General features: G+C 41.9%; 1 long non-coding RNA gene across 2 annotated transcripts; it reads right to left on the bottom strand.

Moving 5' to 3' along the window:
• Positions 1–4,645: 4,645 nt before the first annotated feature.
• On the bottom strand, positions 4,646–18,616 carry LOC138066091 (uncharacterized). Of its 2 annotated transcripts, XR_011139328.1 has the most exons (6): positions 18,396–18,579; positions 14,457–14,563; positions 7,918–8,058; positions 7,177–7,403; positions 5,845–5,896; positions 4,646–5,184 (listed from the first exon to the last, which is right to left on the bottom strand). It is a non-coding gene; the product is annotated as an uncharacterized lncRNA (long non-coding RNA). The 2 variants fall into 2 exon arrangements; XR_011139327.1 differs by lacking the exons at positions 7,918–8,058; positions 14,457–14,563 and having other exon boundaries at positions 18,396–18,616.
• Between the last annotated feature and the right edge of the window lie 531 nt (positions 18,617–19,147).

Raw genomic sequence — 19,147 nt, 5'->3', positions numbered from 1 at the left:
TTTGCCTCTAGCTGGCTGTACGGCTGGGCAAGTGGTGGGGTTTACTTGCAAGGTTACGGTGCATCTTTATCCATTTTTGTCAGAAAGCCTGGTGATCTGTAGTCGAGGAGAACAGACACAATAAATATCAAACAAGGAGTTGTTCAAGGGAAGTAAAACTCATTGATGTCTCTCACAGACCTTGTCTTGCCCTGTCTTGCCTGTCCTCACCTCTCCATTAAAATGAGAAGGTGCCAGCCCCGCCGTCCTCTGAACTTAGGCTTTCCCACAGCACCAGGTTTCAGGCCAGGACCACACCATCTCCAGTGACAATGTCAGCTCCCACTCTGTCACCTGGCTTGATCTGAGCTCCTTTACCCTTCTCTTCTTCACCCACTTCCACGGAACAGGGAATTATCGCTTTCAACCCAAATGCTGAATAAAAGCATTTTTTACAGAAAAGTGGAGGAGGAAGAAAAGCTGTCTTTTATACCAAACGCCAGAATTACTTGTCATTGGAAGTGCGGTTTCTCGGACCAGGTTGTCATACCTGGTTGATTCCTCCTGGAAGTAAATCAGCAATGCATTTCAAAACAGAAAGGAGATATCACTGATTTTCTTTAAAACCTTTATTCTTTTAACTGCCCTTCCCTTATGTAATGCTTCCTTCAGCTTAGGCACAAGGTAATGGCTGACTGGGACAGTTTTTGAAGGCTATTGCAGCACCTTTTCTAGCCATACCCCTGCTTTCCACGCTCGATCTGGCAGCTTCTGATTTCTGATGAAGCATCTTGCTGATAACAGAGCAACAGAACTGAAACGTTACTAAATGCATGGGAAAACAAAAAAGTCACAAACGTTCATATTTTGGTACTTTTCTTAAACCTTTGCTTTCTTCACCTCAGTTATATCTTTATATTGTCTGATGCCTCAAAACTGACCCCACTCAATTTCTGTCTTAGAAGGTAGTTTTTAAAATGAGATGATTCCCCAAGCAATCTTCTGCCTGCTTGGGAGGCAAGTAGCCACTTCTTCTACCCTAAGTCAATGTAAAAGGGAACCTGAGTCAGTGCCCTTCATTTTATATCCAGGGAAGAGGATATGACCCGTGGAGACAGTGATGACCTGAGCACTCCCTGCTGGGCTGTCACGTGCTCCAGATGGTGCTGCCAGGGCTCGAACAGCACGTCCATCCTGAATCCCATCTCCTGCTAGCGATGAGCTGAGGTTCTGCCTCAGTTGCAGGAACATCCCTTTCCTCTTCCTGTGGCCCTGGCTGGATCCTACCGTGCTTTGATTTTGTGTAGCTTTTTTGTGTTCAAATAATAATCCTGTACCATTTGCATAATGTACGTGCTGCTATTAATATATTCCCCATAATAATACACCCATGGTGATCGTGACAGTCATTGTGCTTTCCCCCAGCAGGACAAGAAAGAGTTAAAATTAAGAGCCTCAGAAGCTAGCTCGATTCATTAAGAAGGCCCTTAAAGTGGGAAAGAAATGGGAAAGGAAGCTGATGATGGATGCATCTGGAGAAGGCAACCACATAGCCATGACTTGTTGTTGCCTGGCACAGCGAGACCTGCAAGGCCAAAGAGCAGTGGTGAACTTAGGCTATGTATTTACGGTGTACGCTACCCACATGCCACATGTGGGGTTTAGGATGAAATCTGTGTAAGCGCCTCCGATCAGCTTTTCCTCCCACCCTGATTATCAGAGCAAGGACAGGCAGGTGCAAGGGCCACACAGATCTGAGTGGCGATGTTGCATCAGCCAGTTTCAGAGCACTGGAGCAGGTTGCCCGGAGAGGTTATGGAGTCTCCTTCCCTGGAGATATTCAAAACCCTTCTGAATGCGATCCTGGCAAATATGCTCTAGGGGACCCTGCTCGAGCGGGGGGGTTGGACTAGAGGATCTCCAGAGATCCCTTCCAACCTCAACTGCTCTATGATTCTCTGATTCTGTGTGCTTTGTGCCATTATGCCACCCTGTGATACTGAACTCAGATGCTGGGAGAAGCAGAGTTATCACATTACTGGGCCCTGAGTGCTCTGAGCATCTGCCCTTGGTCTGGGAGCCTGGCTCTGAAGGACAGCGCCAAATAGCTGTGTGAATGAAAGATGTGTGGTGCTCAACTTGCAAAGGATTCGTGATCCCTTCCATCCTGTTCCTGCCTGCTCCATCCAGAAGCAGATTTGGACCCAGGTCACTAGAAGTGAACCAAAAACCTTCCTACTGCAGGCTGAACTCAGCTCAAGTTTTTGTTTTGGGTTTCACATGCTAATGCCCGGCAACTGTCTCAGTGATAGCTGGGACATACTTTGCAAACAGAGGAGGAGAGTCATCACAGCTTTTTCTCCATCATGTGACAAAGCTTCAGTAAATCTGCCCTCCAGGAACTGAGTGCACATAGGAATAGTTTGGAGTTTGCAAGGGATAATCTAAACCATGAGCTGTAGTCGGAGTTCTTTCAGGTCCTGCAACCGTCCACACCTGGCTGGTAGGCTGAAATATGGGAAACTCATGTTTTTGTGCAGCCATTGCCATCTCCTTAAGTGCACCAGCGTAGCTGTGAACAGGGCTGAGCAGTTTTCTTTCACCAAGAAAGTGAAGCAAACTTGCCTGCTGCAGCAATGTCGCAGAAACATTTCTTTCAGCTGGGAGAGCTCCCACATGGGTAGGACAAATGCATCTGCTTTTAAAAATTACACTCTTGTGTGCAATTTTGAAAGCATCAGTTTTGCTGGGCTTGCACTCCAGACTGCTAGGGAGATAAGAGATAAGCCCTGATAGTTGCATCCTCCTAGGGAAAAGTGGGAGACAATTAGGGAAATTTTCCTCATTAAATGATGAAGTTGATAGTAATATTATTCTGTGGTAGATAATAATGTACCTTCTGAAGGAAGGTCAAATTGAAACCTGGTGGAGGCTGGTGCCTCCTGTACGTTTGGGGACTCATATACACTTACAGAGGGTCACATCGGTCCTGTTTGAAAACAACTTCAGAATTTCACAGCAATCTCATATAATTGCAACAAATGAATTCACTAATGTCCCTAAAAACTCAACGGGTATTGGCAAAACAGACAGACAGATGTTTGCTGTAAAAAATGTTAGGCTGCCTCTTGTCATCTCTCTGCCAGTGAAAGGTTACTTACTCCATATTCTGCGGGAGAGCCATTTGAGGTCTCCACTTGAAACCAGAGTGAAATGTAATCTCTACCTTAGATAGCCATCAGCAGGAAGGTCTCCATACAAATTAGCTAGGTTAAAAAAGGAGAGCATTCACCTTAAAATCAAATTCACCATACACTTTTGGCCCCGACAGCAAGCTGGTCTGTTTGAAACAGTAGCTACGAGTAGGAGAATATAGATTTATTTCACGGCATCTGGAGTTATTTGGCCTTTTATTTGGGTTATGTGTCAGAATTCAGAGCCCCTGAAATTCAGGCTTGTGCACATGGTCCGTATAAGACATTTTGTACCACATGCGGAAAATGAGGGCTCGCATGAATCCTATGCAGCGTGATGAATTTCTGCCACTATTCTTTCCTGCAAAACTCCTCAAACACAAAGCTATTAATAACAGCTTTACTTCTGGTCTTATGACACCTAGGTATTGCCCACTACTCCTTAGTGCTGAATTTCAGCTCAGACTGGGACACTGCAATTATTAACTGCATGCTAGCCAGATAGCAAACAAAAAAGTAGCTTTTGATGACTTTGTGTCATGTGGCTGATAATAATTACCTAGGAGCTTAGATTGCTACTCTCTCATCAATATTGATACATAAACAATTTGGTAAAATTAACTATATGAAGAAAAATACTGTTCCTGAATGCAAAGATTTTCTTCTTCTTTGGGAAATGACCAGCTAAGCGTTCAGAAACACTGATTTGTTTAAAACTGCTTGTCTGCCTCATTGTGCTGAGATGAATGAAGCAGTAACATCCTTCTTCCTTCCCTGGATGACCAAACTGTAAGGCTTCATTCTGGCACTCCAATGAGGCAAAATTGACCCAAAGTGTAGAACAGAGCTAGGACTGAAATTCAGAGCTGCGTTTTTTAACATCTCATTACTTCAGTCTGTATAGGTCTAGGATTTTGATTCAAGGCCTCTGCTGGTTTCATCGCTATTGAAAAGCAGTCAGGCTTTGAATGTAAGCATCTTGATAGTGTAATAATGTTATCAATATTCATACTGAGAATTTATATCTGGTTTCATGCTTTTCAAAACCTTTAAGAGTTATTTGCCTTCTAGATTCTGGTGTAAAAGACCTTCGCACATTGCTACAGATCTTTTAAAAACTCCAACCTCTTATCGGTGATTTTACATTGGCAGCAGTCAAATCCTCTGTGCTATAAGCCTTCTGGGCATTACAAGTTAATGGCTGAAACTGAGTAGCAGTAAAACAATGATTAATGGAAAAATCTCATGCCTTCCTATAGAAGCTGACTCAAGAGCTATGATCATATAGCAGCAGTTGCAATATTTCTCAGTTTCGCAATCTCCAGACAATGAAGAATGGCATCTTATATATTTCTAAGATAGATAGTTCCCTTCATATTGACTCTATTATATGAGAAAATTGAGCTTTAAATATGGATAAACATTGACGTATTTTTTTTACGCAAAATAAACCTACATTTGAGTCAACATGTCACAACTATCTTCTTTTATGAATTACTGTTTAATCATTATTTAAATTCCAGATTTATTTACTAGAAATAAAAGCACTTCAGCAGCAGACAGTTTAACAAGCCAAAGAAGCATAGAAGTAACAAGAATCCAAACATGTAAGAAACACAGAAAGCCATCAAGCAAACTCTGTAAGTTAAGAGTTAGGTAACCAGGAAAAATACTGCCAAGGGGTTTTAAGCAATGAGAAGGAATCATGACATGTTAATATCTTTCACATAACGTGCCATCAGTTTTGGGTTTACAATGCCTGATGCAGGCAATTTCAGTACAGATGTGGACGAAGTTCCCAGGGAACCACGACAGACTTTGAATCTCCTCCAGCCCACCCCGGCTTTGAAGGATATTGACTGGGTGAGCACGATGCAGTTGTCCTGAAAGGTGTCACGGCCCTGGTGACTGGTCCGTGCTGCCTATGCGTCGATCACCTTTGCAGTGTCCCACACTGCGCTGAGGACAGTCAAGGAGTTTCTGGAGTGGGACATGGTGCTGTCGCTGTGTCCTGGAGCCAAAAGTAAGATTACAGATTTAGAGGCCTTCCGATTTGGAGAAGCTTTGTATTATGGTAGTATAAAGTAGACTCTAAGTTGGCTGTTGGCACTGCGCTCTCTTTCATTGCATCTAGTGCTCTCTGGATTCCTCTTCTTTCCAAGAAAAAGAGTTATTGTATTGTATTGCCCTGTACTGTATTGTCTCCTATTTGCGCTAGCTCTGGAGTTGGGGTCTAAATGTTTCTTTTCGTTATACAGAATGGTTCGTCGTTTTGAAAACATTCCCGTTTCGTTCTGAGGAAGGCTCTCCACACCTTGGCGTTTTGTACGTAAAAAGTGGCGACAGACATTCTGCCCATGGCCTGTGGACTGGGGCACTCTGGGTATGGGAACTGGGCCCGGCTGTGGTTGTTGGGCAGAGGACGGTTCTGAACCAGGATTTTCTGGATTACTGACTTGTTCTCAAACTATTTTTCTTTTCCCTCTCTTTGGCCAGAAATTTGACCCTCACAGGTAGATCTTTCACTGGAACTAGTATCTTCCTCAGAAAAGATTTTGTTTCCAAGACGGGCGATGTCATCTTGGACATTAACGTTTTTCTCTCTCTAGTCTACAAAAAAAAAGGTTTAATTAGAGATGTTGCAAGCTCCTCGGAGAGCAGTCTGCCTCACCTACACGGGAGCTCCTTCCCAGCAGCAGCAACACGGATCTCGGCAGAGACGACTGTGAAAAGAGAGAAACAGCAGTTGCGCAGTGAGAAGTGAACTTTCGTGTAATGAATGCCAGCCTCTGAGAGGTTTTGAGTATCAGCACAGAGACCGGGAACTTGATTGTCTTTAACAGTGACACAATATTTTGCTTTTAGGACATGTCAGAATGCACTATATTTCCTCAATAAATTGCAATAGAAACCTGGACAGAGAAATGGTATCTGCAGTGAGGTTCAGGTGAATATCCAGATGGCAGTATCAAGTCTTGTAATTGCTACAGCCTCCAGTAAAATTAATTTGTGAACCATTGGCTTCCTAAAGGCCAGATGTCTACAATTACTTTTTTTCCCCTTTGTGCCAAGATACATTCTTTCAAGAAAAAAGTATCGCTAAGCAAAGGGCACCTGTCTAAAATTACTAAGGCTCAAGAAAGATATTTGCAGATCAACTTTGCTGCCCTTTTCCCCTTGCAGTAAAACTATATGCTTTGCCTACTGAGAACAACAGAAAATGCCCTGGCCTTGATTTGTGAACTTTAAAAAATGCTAAAAAAAAATCTAGGAGGAAATAGAATGCAAAACTGGCCTTCATCTGTTAAGGCTTATTTTTTCTGGTTTCTTAAAGGAAAATTAAGATGCCATAAACATATCTGTCTTTATTTTCGTGGTGCTCTGTTATTCCTCACAATAATTATTGTAAGGATTGATTCACACCATATATTGATTTACACTCTGTGCAAAACCAATATATTTTCAAAAGAAAAAGAAAAAAGAATTCACACTTTAATTTGTTTCTTTTGATTATACTTAGACCTAGCCAGAAAACAGAATTTACAACCTACATGAAATTCTGGAATATCTATATTTCATTTTGGTTTTCACTCAGGGTAAGAAGTCTAAATATCACTGGTGGAAAAAAATATTGCAGAATATTTTTACTTGGAAACAGCGAAACGTTCTTTACTTTGACACTGAAGCTGAAAACAATTTTCCACATGAAACGGCCATCTGCCTACCTTCTCTCTATGCGTGACTTTTCTTGTGTGACTTTAAACTGAAAAAAAAAAAAGGTTGGCTAAATGCCACGTTTTCCCACTGAAAATAATAATTCTAGTTTCCATCAAAATACATAAAAATCCTGAATTACTCTCATTAAGACACTGGTTATATCTTACAGATAGTAAAAATAGATTTTCTTCCAAGCCAATTTACTACTCTTAGTGTAGGAAATCCAGGAGATCCAGGAAAGGCAATCACCTTTTCTCAAAAGTGGGCATGATCTGTCTTTACTCACATTTGTTTAAAGTTTCCTTGTCTTTTACAGTTTCAGGGCTGCTCCACTTAATTCAGTGGTACACCTCTGCAACACAGGCGATCTGTCACGTGTTGGATCTCAGCTGACGGGAATGACATAGCTCACAGCATGGTCGCTGCATTTTCCGCAGCACCAGCCTGCTGATGGACGAGAACAGCTACCCAAGGCCGATGTAGCGTCTGGATTGCGGCAATATCTTTTTCAACCTATTAAGAGAGGATCATAAAAACAAGAATACAGCTTGATCAGCTAGCACAATGAGTTTGATAGCAAAATACCATTTCCTGCCATTGGTAAAACTAGTCATAAAAGAAAGTAAATGTTTAGGGCTCTTGCAGGGGATCTGTCATGATCCGAGTGTGCCTAGTGTCACTCGCCTACCTGGTGCGTGATCTGCTAAGGCGGCTGTTTCCTGAAACTCTCTGTAATGGAAGAGATCATCAAGTGCTAGAGTCTCTGTTTTTTATTAGTTTATTTTATGATAGTAAACATCATTATGACACTGCTTTGCTCCCACAGTAATGCCAGAAAAGATCACTGTGCATTACTGCACACTATAAATTGCTCTTCCAAGAAAAAAGGAAAAAATACGAGAGGGCATAAGCCTTATCTACTCTTAGAATATGTCAAGCATTGCCAGTCTATGCTGTGCATTAAAATGACATGTAGTGTGCACACAACTGAGCACCAAAAGCCAGTATTATAAACATGTAGCATTACCCGACAATTTGGAGCTTGTCCAGTCTGCTGCTGTCCTCCAAAACCTGAGATAATAACTCTCCAGCTACTGTAATCAGTCAAACCGTGGCAATGTTCTCCATTGGAAGATTTCTGCCCCAACTCAGATGAAGCTCCCCTGGGCTGGAAAGAGCTGTGGATTAGTCTTTCTTTCTCTCTCTCTCTCTCTCTCTCTCTCTCTCTCTGTCCTTCTCACTAAGACAAATTCTCCCGCAGTGCAAAATGATGCAGCTTTATGCACACCTGTTCCTTCTCCAATCAGTTCCAAGAAAGCAAGCAAATAACTGGGAAAATCCAGAAGTCACTCTTATTCCTCACAAAGAGAAACCTTTTTCTGTTTTATACCAATGTGTGCATCCATTTGAAGGAAGAATTTAGCCCCAGGTAAGTCAAACTCAGCCTCATTTTTTATGAGATCAAAAAGTCAGGCTGTTGTGGGTCATTTTTTGGAAGTATATGTGCATGTTGTGCTTGCAAACGTGTGTATCAGATAATATATACCTGTGCCTACTTGGATGCATAAAGTCAAGCACATGAACTTGAGAAGTTCCCAATTTTTCTGCAGGTATAGGTTCTCCAAGGAGCTCAGTGTTCACACCAGATTCTTAAAAGTGGTATGAAGGCAGTATAGTTATCTCGGTTAAAAAAAAACAAACAGAAAAAAACAGGACAAGACAAAAGTGCTTTGCAGGTTGTTTTCTTTTTCCTTCATGTTCCCTACAACTCTGTGTGTAGTAACCAAAGCAGTAAAATCAAGCCACAGCCCCTGACACAGGCTTAAAGTGTGACAATCGGTGGAACTGGGAAGCATTTCTGTTTCATGAAGTTATGCGTGCAGATCATCCTGGAGACCTCTCAGCAGGAAGAGCAGTTTTTACAGGGTTCAGCTTTCTGCTTTGAATGAGATTTGCTGGATATCTAGGTTACTGGGAGCCATGGGAGACATTTTCAAAAGCACGTCAGGCACCGAGAAGTTCCAATATAAAATGTGGTTCCTGTATGCTTGCGCTACTTCTGGAATGCTGCCTTTAAGATAAATAATAAATAAATAAAATTCAGAAAACCGAAAGAGGTGAGAAACAATCACAAGTATTTACATGTGGCAAGTGATATGTGGTCTGGGGACAGGAAGCTCAGCGATGGGAAGTTGGTCGGTGCTTTGAAGCACGGGTTGAAAGTGTCTCTGTTTGTTTTTTTTTTTTATAATGACCTTTTGTGCTGAAGATTTAAGATAATTCGATAAGACTGTTAAAATAAGACATAAGGGTTCTTCCCACATACGTATAACTCTGGAAGCAGCAGATCGTGCCCAAGCCTTGAGACTCCCGAGGAGCGCTGCGCACCCTTACGATGCTGTGCTGGAGGTGCTTCCTTTCCACGCGCAGTTTGTGTCGCAGCACCTTTCGGAGGATCTCAGGGCACTTGCATGCCACCCTACTTTCAGTGCATTGCCTCAGCTTTGCACATCTGGGCGTTGGTGTCCTGTGGGGTTATGACTGACCTGGCACAGTTACGACTAGCTTCGGGCACCGAATACACCCAAAAGGAGCCAGTAGCTGATGCAACAGCCGCCTGCTGTTTATACGAACTGCTCACGATCCCACAGTAAATTGCCAGAATGCTGCTTTCATGACAGACCACATTCCTTTCCCCCTCATCGCTCCCCTCTCCACGCTGCATAGCTGGATTTCCAATTATGGTTGAACACTGATGTGTCTTTTATCCCCCTTTTATTTTCGTTTCTAACCTCAGAAGCCATTGCCAACCTGCTCTTCTCTTAACTAACCATATTCTTCCCTCATCAACATGAACAAGTGCGGCACCATTGAGCCCTATGTAAATAGCCACAGAGACATCTGAAACAACAGAAATGTTAGTATTCACTTGATGGAGGTTTTTAACAACATGCTTGGAGATGTTGAGGGTTTGCTTTACATCTGCAGCAAATTCACTATGTGATCTGTTGATGGGTTGCAGATGGCATCATGAGCCACTGCTTGCAGCAGAAGTAACAACCCTGGTCACATTTTACCACATTAAACAATTTACTTGGGTGGTAATTACATAGCAATTAACTTCACTGCCTCACAAATGCTGTGTGAGCTGTCTGCCTTTTTCAATTTTTTTTTTTTTTCTTCCCAGTCAGCTTCAGTCTTTTATCTATGGCTGGGACAAGTGTTCCTGCCAGAACAAGCTAATTGGAGATGAAGGCCAGCCACGATCTCTTTGGGAAATAATGTCTGCTTTCCTGGGGAAAACTGGGAGACAAGGTACTGGAGTAGTATTTTCACTCCTACTGGAATGCTGTTACCACTTAAAGGATGGGCTCCGTCTCAATTGAAAAATTAGATGTCTAGTCAAAATCTATTGCCTAGGCTCCTTCTACAGTCACTGGAAAGATTAGTACCTCAGCAGAGTGATTCATCGCAACTATCTGGCAATGAGGTGAATTACTCTCTTGGGATGCTTTTCTCTACTGAACCCAGAAGTGATGAGAATAAGATGCCTAGATTTCATGACTACTTTTAGATAGCTAATGTTAGGTGAAATGAGTCCTGCTCTGCACGGTCACAATTTTAAAAAGTTGAAAGAACGTTCAGAACGTGAAGAAGGTTTTTACAGTGAGAAAGAGCTCAGCCTTGTTGTCTTGAAAAGAAGATTTTCTTATTGGTTGTAAGAGGAAGAGACTAGCTGATATTACTAGACTCTTTAAGTGAGAAACTTACAGTGGAAACTTTTGTGTGGAATTGAGGGTGGTATCTGGGACAGTTTTTGGAGCATAGGTAGATTTATAGATATTTTGAAGATTTTTCATAGCTTTTGGAGCGTAGTTAGCAGTATTAGATTTTCCGTCACTGGAAGTCTTACCATGAAGACTGCATATCTTTCCAAAATATGCACTAGAGTACAAACCTGAATTATGGGACTTAGTACCGTTTGGGCATTACTACATAGGATGACCACTGTAATCTTTCTGGAGCAAAGCATATGAATAAAGTGTTGGATTTCTTCTTTCCTTCCTACAGGTTGTGCTGTGTATTTTTTGCACAATTTGCTATCCTGGCAATAAAAGAAAAAAAGATGCCTTTAGACAAGTAGGCCATCTGACATGGAGCAAACTGCAGGATCTGGCTCTTAGATTGTAAATCTTTAAGACATATATAAGGTCTTTGCTTCCACTAAAATATTTTCATCACTAAAATCATTAATAATCATCTCCAAAGAAGAAGGGTGATCATGGATAAAGGCATTGCACTTCACTTAGGCTCATCACTTTCAGTGCAGTTAAGATTCCTTCTGAAATCAGTAGGAGGCTGATCAGTAGGAGGTAGATTATACAGGCTATATATAGAATTTCTGCTATAGCTGTGCAGTAATGCTACGACTGCTAGTTTGCCATCTACGCTCAAGACAACGGTGAGCTACTCTGGCTGTCAGTTATCTGAAGCTGCTAGACCTTTGCTCCTCAATCAGTGGAGAGTGAATTAGTCTCAGCCCCTGGTCTGGCACCTACAGTAGAAGGTCTGGACATGTTCTTTGGTTCTCGTTTTCTTCTCTTTCAGCTCCTCTGTCTACAGAGACCACAATCACGCTGTATGTAGATGCTCCTAATTGCAGGTGCAATTCTTGGTGGTACTTTAATATACAAAAAAGCCAACTACGTATGGCAGTCACACTTGGCAAGCTTCTTTCAAAGGCTTTGCCATTTTGACTAATGTTACGCAAACATGTGACGTTGCATGTGTTGTAGAGAGTGGATTGTAAATTGATAAAGTTTGCAGCATGGAGAGCAGGTGGCATCTTCAGAAGACAGGAGCTTAAATTCCATTAAAACTCTGTAGTACTGGTATTTAATAATCTCCTCGTGTAGTTTTGACTATCCTTCCTCATCTGTTCTTACAGAACTTCTCTCTCATTTTTTTAATAAAGGAAGCAAGGTCCCACAAATGTTTTAATCAGCTGAAATACTCCAATGAACAAAACTCCAAACAAGTTTCTTTTAGTGCCATAACTTAATATAATGTAATCTCTGATTATAGTATAATTTTTTTTAACCTCTATTTAGACAATTACTCTGCCAAAACTGCTGTAAAGCAAATGTGCTGACTGATTAAAAAAAAAAAAAAAGACAACTCCAATTTTGTGCTCCCTTTCTAATATTTAGCAACTGTCATTTAGCTCTGTGACATCTGGAAAAGAGGAGTCCAGCAAAAGCTGTTAAAATTAATTTGAGGATATATTTCCACTCGTGATTATCTTGTTTGCTATGCCAGCTGTTGGCAGCACTAGATGCAACTTATAACAGTTCTTAGAGCTGCTGTTACTATTATCTTTTCCCCAGTGTGATACACACAGCAAAAAAAGTTTTGCAATAGATAAGTTCGTCTGTGGCTAGACCTTCTTTTGTGGCTTATTTCTTCCAAACTTACAAGTTGTTACTCAGATTTGTGCCAGACACAGGTCTGGACAGAGGTTAGTATTGCTGAGAATACTAACAAGCTACTTCACCAGATGCCTGAGCCATCACTACTGGTAGAGACTAGAGCTTCTCCTAGCTCATGGACAGGGCTGGCTAGAAATTTTTTTGTGGAAATAGCTGGTTAGGCAGAAACTGAGTGGCAGGTTTGAAGTCTCCGTGACACTAAAATGGGGGAGTGGTCACCCAGCAGCCCTGCCTGAAATGTTTGGCCAGCCTACTCTGAAGCAGATTGGTTTCTTCTGTCGTCAGCAAACACCTTAACTGAAAATTATTATAACACTATATTTCTTTAAGGCTTTCCGAAAAACCTCTAGTTTGGAAGGGACATCAGGAGGTTATCTAATCCCGTCACATGTGTCTTATATTCCATTTAGACATTCTCCTAATGTAACTGTGGCAATCTCAGAAAAAAACATCCTGATTATTAGGTGCCGTGTTATGAGTAAATTACAGTGATTTGCATCTCTCTCAACTGAGACATAATCCTGAGGATTTTCCTGCTCTGACAAAGCAAATACAGCCTGAGTATACTCTCTATTCATAGAAAGCGAGACCTTAGCATAGTGTTGAGTCATCTTTTGACTGTAAACAATGTGGTCAGAGGATTCTGTGTAAGAAAAGAGGGGAAAGGCAACAGGGATTCACATCTATGTTATTCATGCTTTCTCTTGTATACATGACCAGGGGAAGAAAAAGAGAAGCAACCAGATGTGAAGAATATGTATTATGTCTCCTGAAATAGCAACAGATTTCTTCTGTTTAGATTTAGAACAAAGCTTAAACAAACTGTCACACAAGCTGAGAACAGCCAGCTTAGGTCTCTCTTGTGCTAGGGCAATATCCTAACTATTGGGTCAGTCCTCCTCCAGACTGGTAGATGTGCTGAGCATGGATGATTGCTTTGTGGCTCCAATTCAGAAATATACAAAAAACATATGAACTGTGAGTACATGACTAGTTCTGTTGGCCTTTATCTGAATTTTCTTAGTGATACCTTCATATGTGTCTGTATAACTTATATCTATACCTCTATAGACTCTCCATATAGAGATCCTCCATAAGAGAACGTAACTCACCGAGTAACCATGTAATTCTCACCATCTCTTAGAGCGCACTACATGTCTATGTGCGGGTATGTTTCGTGAGCCCATGTTCTTATGTGAATGTATTTCATCTACCTACTTCATTACCCCTCTGCTATAGAACTGAGGGTACTTCAGAGATCTGGTAACTTTACATTTCATGCCATTTAAACTGAGCGAAGCATGAGAAAAACCAATTGGAAATCATGCAGCCCTGGAGGAAGAGGGAGAGGCTGGCTGAATTCTTTACGTTCGTAAAAAGGCTTCTGTTCCAGGCTTTGAAAATGTTGATATGATCAGCTCTCAGAGGAGTCAATGAGAGCTGAACTGCGTAGAGGGTCAAAACAAAGGTCTGTCTTGCTCTGGCCATCATGTGCTCGGTGCTGTTGAACAGCACAAGTAAGATACTCTTCGGATCAGGTAAGGTGCTCAGAAGGAGCCCCTCATAGGAAAGGAGTTGTTCACTGGCTCAAGCTTTTAGGTGGGGCTTGCTGAAGAAAGCAGTGTTGGTCACTTTGGGGTGGAACGAAAGAAAGGGAAGCGCTCTAGAGCGCTCCCCTTGTTCTCCTTCATCCATTTACTCAGTATTCAAGCAAGTTCCTTTGTGCTCTTCCAACAAAAAGCAAAATAAAACACTACAATAACAACCACCAGCATCCTAGGTAGGTAGGTAGGGTCTCTTCTCAAAAAGTATCTGCAGAGCTACTATATTTCACTGTCACATTCCTTCTCAAAACACTCTTTGCTGGCGGTTGCTAGGTGCCTGGTTGTCAATACCATGGTTTCTTTGCTCTCATTCTTTGGGGTCTTGCCTTACCCTCTGTCCTCTACTCTTTGGGTAGGAGGCCATTGTTTTATTAGTTACATTGTGTTTGTACAGTGCCTCTTATTAGGGAATGCCTAATCCCGCTCTAGACCAAGGCTGCTTCTCCTTTTCTTGTCTCCCACTGACAGCTCACCTGCTCTCAGAGGCCTTGAGGAGGCAGCTTCCTGAAGCTTCCTGGACACGGGCCTTTCCAACCTAAATCAATCGCTGATTGTGTGGGTTTGGCAGGGCTGGATTTGTCTGCAAGGGAGAAGCAATTAGCTGTATTTTGCCCTACTTTCTGCACCTTGGGACCGATCACTCCAGCTTGTGATGAAGCGCAGTCTCATCACGTCATGCTGGAGTCGACCATGTGGTCTGTTACATCTGCTCAGATTAACATAGGGTTGGGTTCAGTTGGCCAGACGCTGATGCCAGCTGTATTTATTTCTCACAGCCTTAGCAGGTGCAGTAATTTGATGAGGTTAACCACCAGTTAAAGGGATGTATAAACCACTTCTCATGTTTCTAGCTATTGTATTCTGTGCGGTAGGAAATGTCCCTTCTATCTATATGGTTATTGATCATATCATTAAAACGCTAACAGTGGCTGGAAACTAGAGCTATGCGAAAGTGTCAGCAGTTTCATTTCCCAGAGACATCATCAGGAGATATGGCCCCCCCCATCCATTTTTTTGCATTCAAGTGAACCCAACATTTCTAAATTTAAAAAGAAAATAAATAAAAATTGATATTCATTGATTTTTGTGCTTTTTCAGTCCCAAATCTAGCAAGGATGAAGGAATCATTAAAACCACAGAGTGATCAGAGTTAACCTGAAACTTGGCTCAGGCATCCTATTGGGTTGGCAAATGTTGACCAAAGTTTTGGATTGGAAATGGAAAGAAAAAAACAGAACCCAAACCAGCCAGCTCCATTCTGTAGTATTAATAGCTGGAGTATGCAGGGAATTCTGACCACAAACACCGCATATTTCATCCCAGTGGTTCCTATTGGATAGTTCTTATTTAAGAAGTAGCCACTGAGTCTTAGGCTTCATCATTACTTTCCTATCGGTTCCAAAACATGTAAAATTCTCACCAGAGTTGCTATTTTGCGGAGAGGAGCCTGACCCACAGACTACTGCATTGTTTGGAAAGTTTTTCTCATCGACTTCAAACCTTCTGGAGATGGTATGCTGAGATCACTGTATGAACTCACTACTTAGCTAGCTTACCATGGCCGTTTCACTGTCAGCATGTGCTCCCATGGTTGGTCCCATCTCCTTTTGCACATTCTTGCTAGGACACAGTTACTTTATTGCCTTTGGGTACAGCACCTTGAACAGTCATGCCTAATGAAGTTGTGCTGCAAATGCTGAGTATCACCCGTGTTGCATCGCCAACAGCCCTTGGGTTGAATTCTGCCTAAGTTCTAGGGTGTGGAGCTTTCCCATGCTCTCTTATGTCTAATTTATGCTTATTTTCCTTTTTGCAGAAATTTGCCATATTAAATTTTCAAGGTTATGGTTAACTAAATTAATAAATGACTAATCGCTACTAATTTCTAATTGACCCAGGAATGGAAGAGTCCGGGTGAAGTATGTGCTGTGTCCCCCGATATATGTCAGAGCTCTCATAGTATTCACACAGCTTGCTCACTAAAACCAGTCCTATGAATCTTCATTAGGACAGAAATTATGGGCACTATCCTAGCTCTAATTCTGTCTTTCCACAGCCGCATCTGTGACTGTGCATAGCAAGGACACTACTTCATCTCCAAATTATTTACAAAGGGTGTATTTTTCCCCACTGAGAAGTTGCATTGTAACAGCAATCAGCAATTCGGAGCTTTCAATTAAACATTGTGCCATTTAAATGGCAGTAAAAATGAAATGGTAGAGCAGAATGGGAAGGAATCTAAAACCAGGTGCAATTACACTCATTTTTATTTCAGACTCTTAAATTTTAGTGCCTTTTACAGGCACATGAATAAATGAATTATGCAGGATTCATAAACTGTTGGGAATTAATTCATACTGTTCCAGAAAGCTCTAGTTTAGTAGAGGCAGCAAAGGGAATAATAGGTTCTAAAGATGCCAGCTGTTGGCAGTCGGTCTCCCAATGATTCTAGGTACACACCAGTAAGTTATCGCATCTGCTGTGCTGTGCAGTTAGGGGACAGGGAGGGAGGAGACTGATCCCACGATATGCTGATAAACTCAGTTCCTACTAATTTCAGTGGGAGGTAGCTGGCTTCTTACTTTCTCTCCGTGGAGAACTGTGGCGCCTGTTAAAATTAGACACACTCTCCCCCTGTCCTCACCTACTGTTGACAATATATGTTGCTTTCCCTGAACAAGGAAAGTGACATAACTGTGGCATCTATAAATGCCATAATCAGCTCAGTTGCCACTCCTGAGGAGCAAAATATTGATTTGCAGTGAGTTCCACATTGCATAAGTATATCAGTAAGTGAGGAACATTTCGTTTATGTTTCTTGTTTGGTTATTGTGGATTGCAAATTTCTTCTAATGCAAGGCAGTTTGCATTTACTGGGATTTACACCGGCTAATTGTAATTTTGGAGCTGAGGTGGCTGCTGTGCTTAATATAGGTTTGAACACTGCTCTGAGGACCTTACTTTAGATGCCTGAAGTTTGATGACACGAATATTCCTCCTTTCTCTCTCTGAGTCAAAGGATGGATATCTGAAATCACAGCTCACAATAAGCAATTATTTCGTTAAAACAAGTAACCCACATCTCTTCTAAGGTTCTAACATTTCAGTGAAAGAAAAAATGGAATAAACATTGATCCAGGGTATTTCTTAGTTTAGAGAGAGATCCAACCCTTTAGAAATATTAGGGAATATCGGGTCCAGAACTGGATCACGCCAAGCTCTTTTTACCATGTTTTGAGTAGCCTGTGTTCTCACAAGTCAATAGAAATGGAAGAAGCTGAGCAGATCATATGACATATTTCCGTTACAGGAACAAAAACAAGAACAGAGATGGGATCTTTGTTGTTCGGTTTTACCTACATCCATTTTTAAATTAGAAGCCTTCTGAAAGCTTCATGATCTTGATTACAGGCTCTGCAAAATGAAGCAAACGTTCCCCCCTCCCCAATTTTATGCAGTGGATAAGAAGCTGTGATCACAGCGCTGCAATTTTGTTGTGCTGCTATATTTTCTTAAGCCTTCATTGTTACTCTCCAGGGCATCACTGCCACTCCCACCGCATCGGGGAGAAATAGCTGGATAAAAAGGCAATCTTGTCTGTCCTCTCTCCTCATAAAGGCAGTGATCTTGGAGAGAAATTAGAATATGAGACTATTAAAATTATTAGGAGTATCAGGTTATAACTTTACTAAGAGCAGTGTAACTTCACTTCCTTTTTCCATGGTACTTTGCAATTTATTCTCACCTGAGAATACCCTTGAACACACATGAAGTTCACACAGTTTGTCTTTGAATTAAACTTGTTGCTACACCTCAGATTAAGAACTGAGATAGTGTTAAGAGGAACAAAGAGTCCTCCAGGTACTTCCCTCCCTTCCATCCTTTGCAGTGAGATCAAAGATCCCTTAAGGGTAGCACTAGCTTGTAGCGGAAGGAAAGGCAAATCCTCATCTCTCTTCCGCCAAGGCCTTTCCCTGATCCTAGCCTGCTGCCTGTACGCAGTTGGTGTGGATCTAGGGTGCTCCCAGAAGAGTCTGAGAATGATACCTCTGTGACCACCAGCTACCCTGGCTTGGCTTACTTGACAGCCTGGTGGTCAGAAAGGACCCCCAGCCACAGCTCAACGTGCAGCCCTTACCAGCAGAGTGGCTGATTCCTCAGGATTTATTCTCTCACTGATAAGCACAAATCATTTGGTTAAGGTAAATCTAAACAAGGAAGACTTTCTTGAACCAGAAGGGATCAGTGGCAGCCTGGGAGGCAGCTTCTTCTTGGCCATCCACTGAAATGTGTCTTCTGCTTTTGCAATAGTAATGCAAGTGATGCAAGTAATTCTGCTTCTCCACCAAATGAACTGGGATCCCTTTTTTCTTTATATCTTTTTTGCAAGGGGAATAAAAAACAAACCCTACCTTGCTCCCAAAGACGGTCTGCTCATCCATATCAGCTCAGTGTCACTCCCATCTCGGAGTTAAGCTTCTTTAGCAAAGACATGAAAAAAAATTCTGACTCAGCCTTTCTCCTCCAAACTTATCAGCGTCTCCCTGCAGCCCAGCCGCCCCATCCAGGGACAGCTCTGCTGAATCCTGTGCAGGCAAGTGATATTCCCCACCTTCCGCAAATAACCTGCAGGAATCCATCACCCAGCTCCCAACGCCTTGTCAGGGTGGGCTGGTAGGAGACTGCTCTTTGACCTTTTCTATTTGGGCAGGACTGAATACCCTCTGTGCACAGAGCAGCCCTGTGACATGAGTTTCAGCATGACGGAGAAGCTTGAATTAAGATCGGAGGCATGCTTTGGTAAGCTAGATGAGCCCAGCTCCAGGAACTGCTCATATGTTTTCAGTCCTATAAATAAGTGTTTCAGTGAGAGATCTAGTAAGTATGTTTTCATACATTTTCAGGAATAGATTTTGCAAGCCAACACCTGTAGAAATCCTTTAGTTCGACTGCATTCTAGTGTTACTACAGGGAGAAAAGTCTTTTTTTCAACTCAAGGGTTTCACATGGGTGGATTGCACTGCAGATAGTTAGGAAAGGTTTCTTTTTATGGCTGTGTCCTCTCACATCTGACCTATTGTTACAGTAGTATTAGCTCTTCTAGCACATCTGAGTTGCAATAATTTTATTTGTGTAATTTTATCTCCTTTGCTGATAACAGTTG

The sequence above is a fragment of the Struthio camelus genome, chromosome 2 (genome assembly GCF_040807025.1).
Source record: "Struthio camelus isolate bStrCam1 chromosome 2, bStrCam1.hap1, whole genome shotgun sequence".
Taxonomy (NCBI): Eukaryota; Metazoa; Chordata; class Aves; order Struthioniformes; family Struthionidae; genus Struthio; species Struthio camelus.
This window is presented reverse-complemented; position numbering and strand designations above follow the sequence as displayed.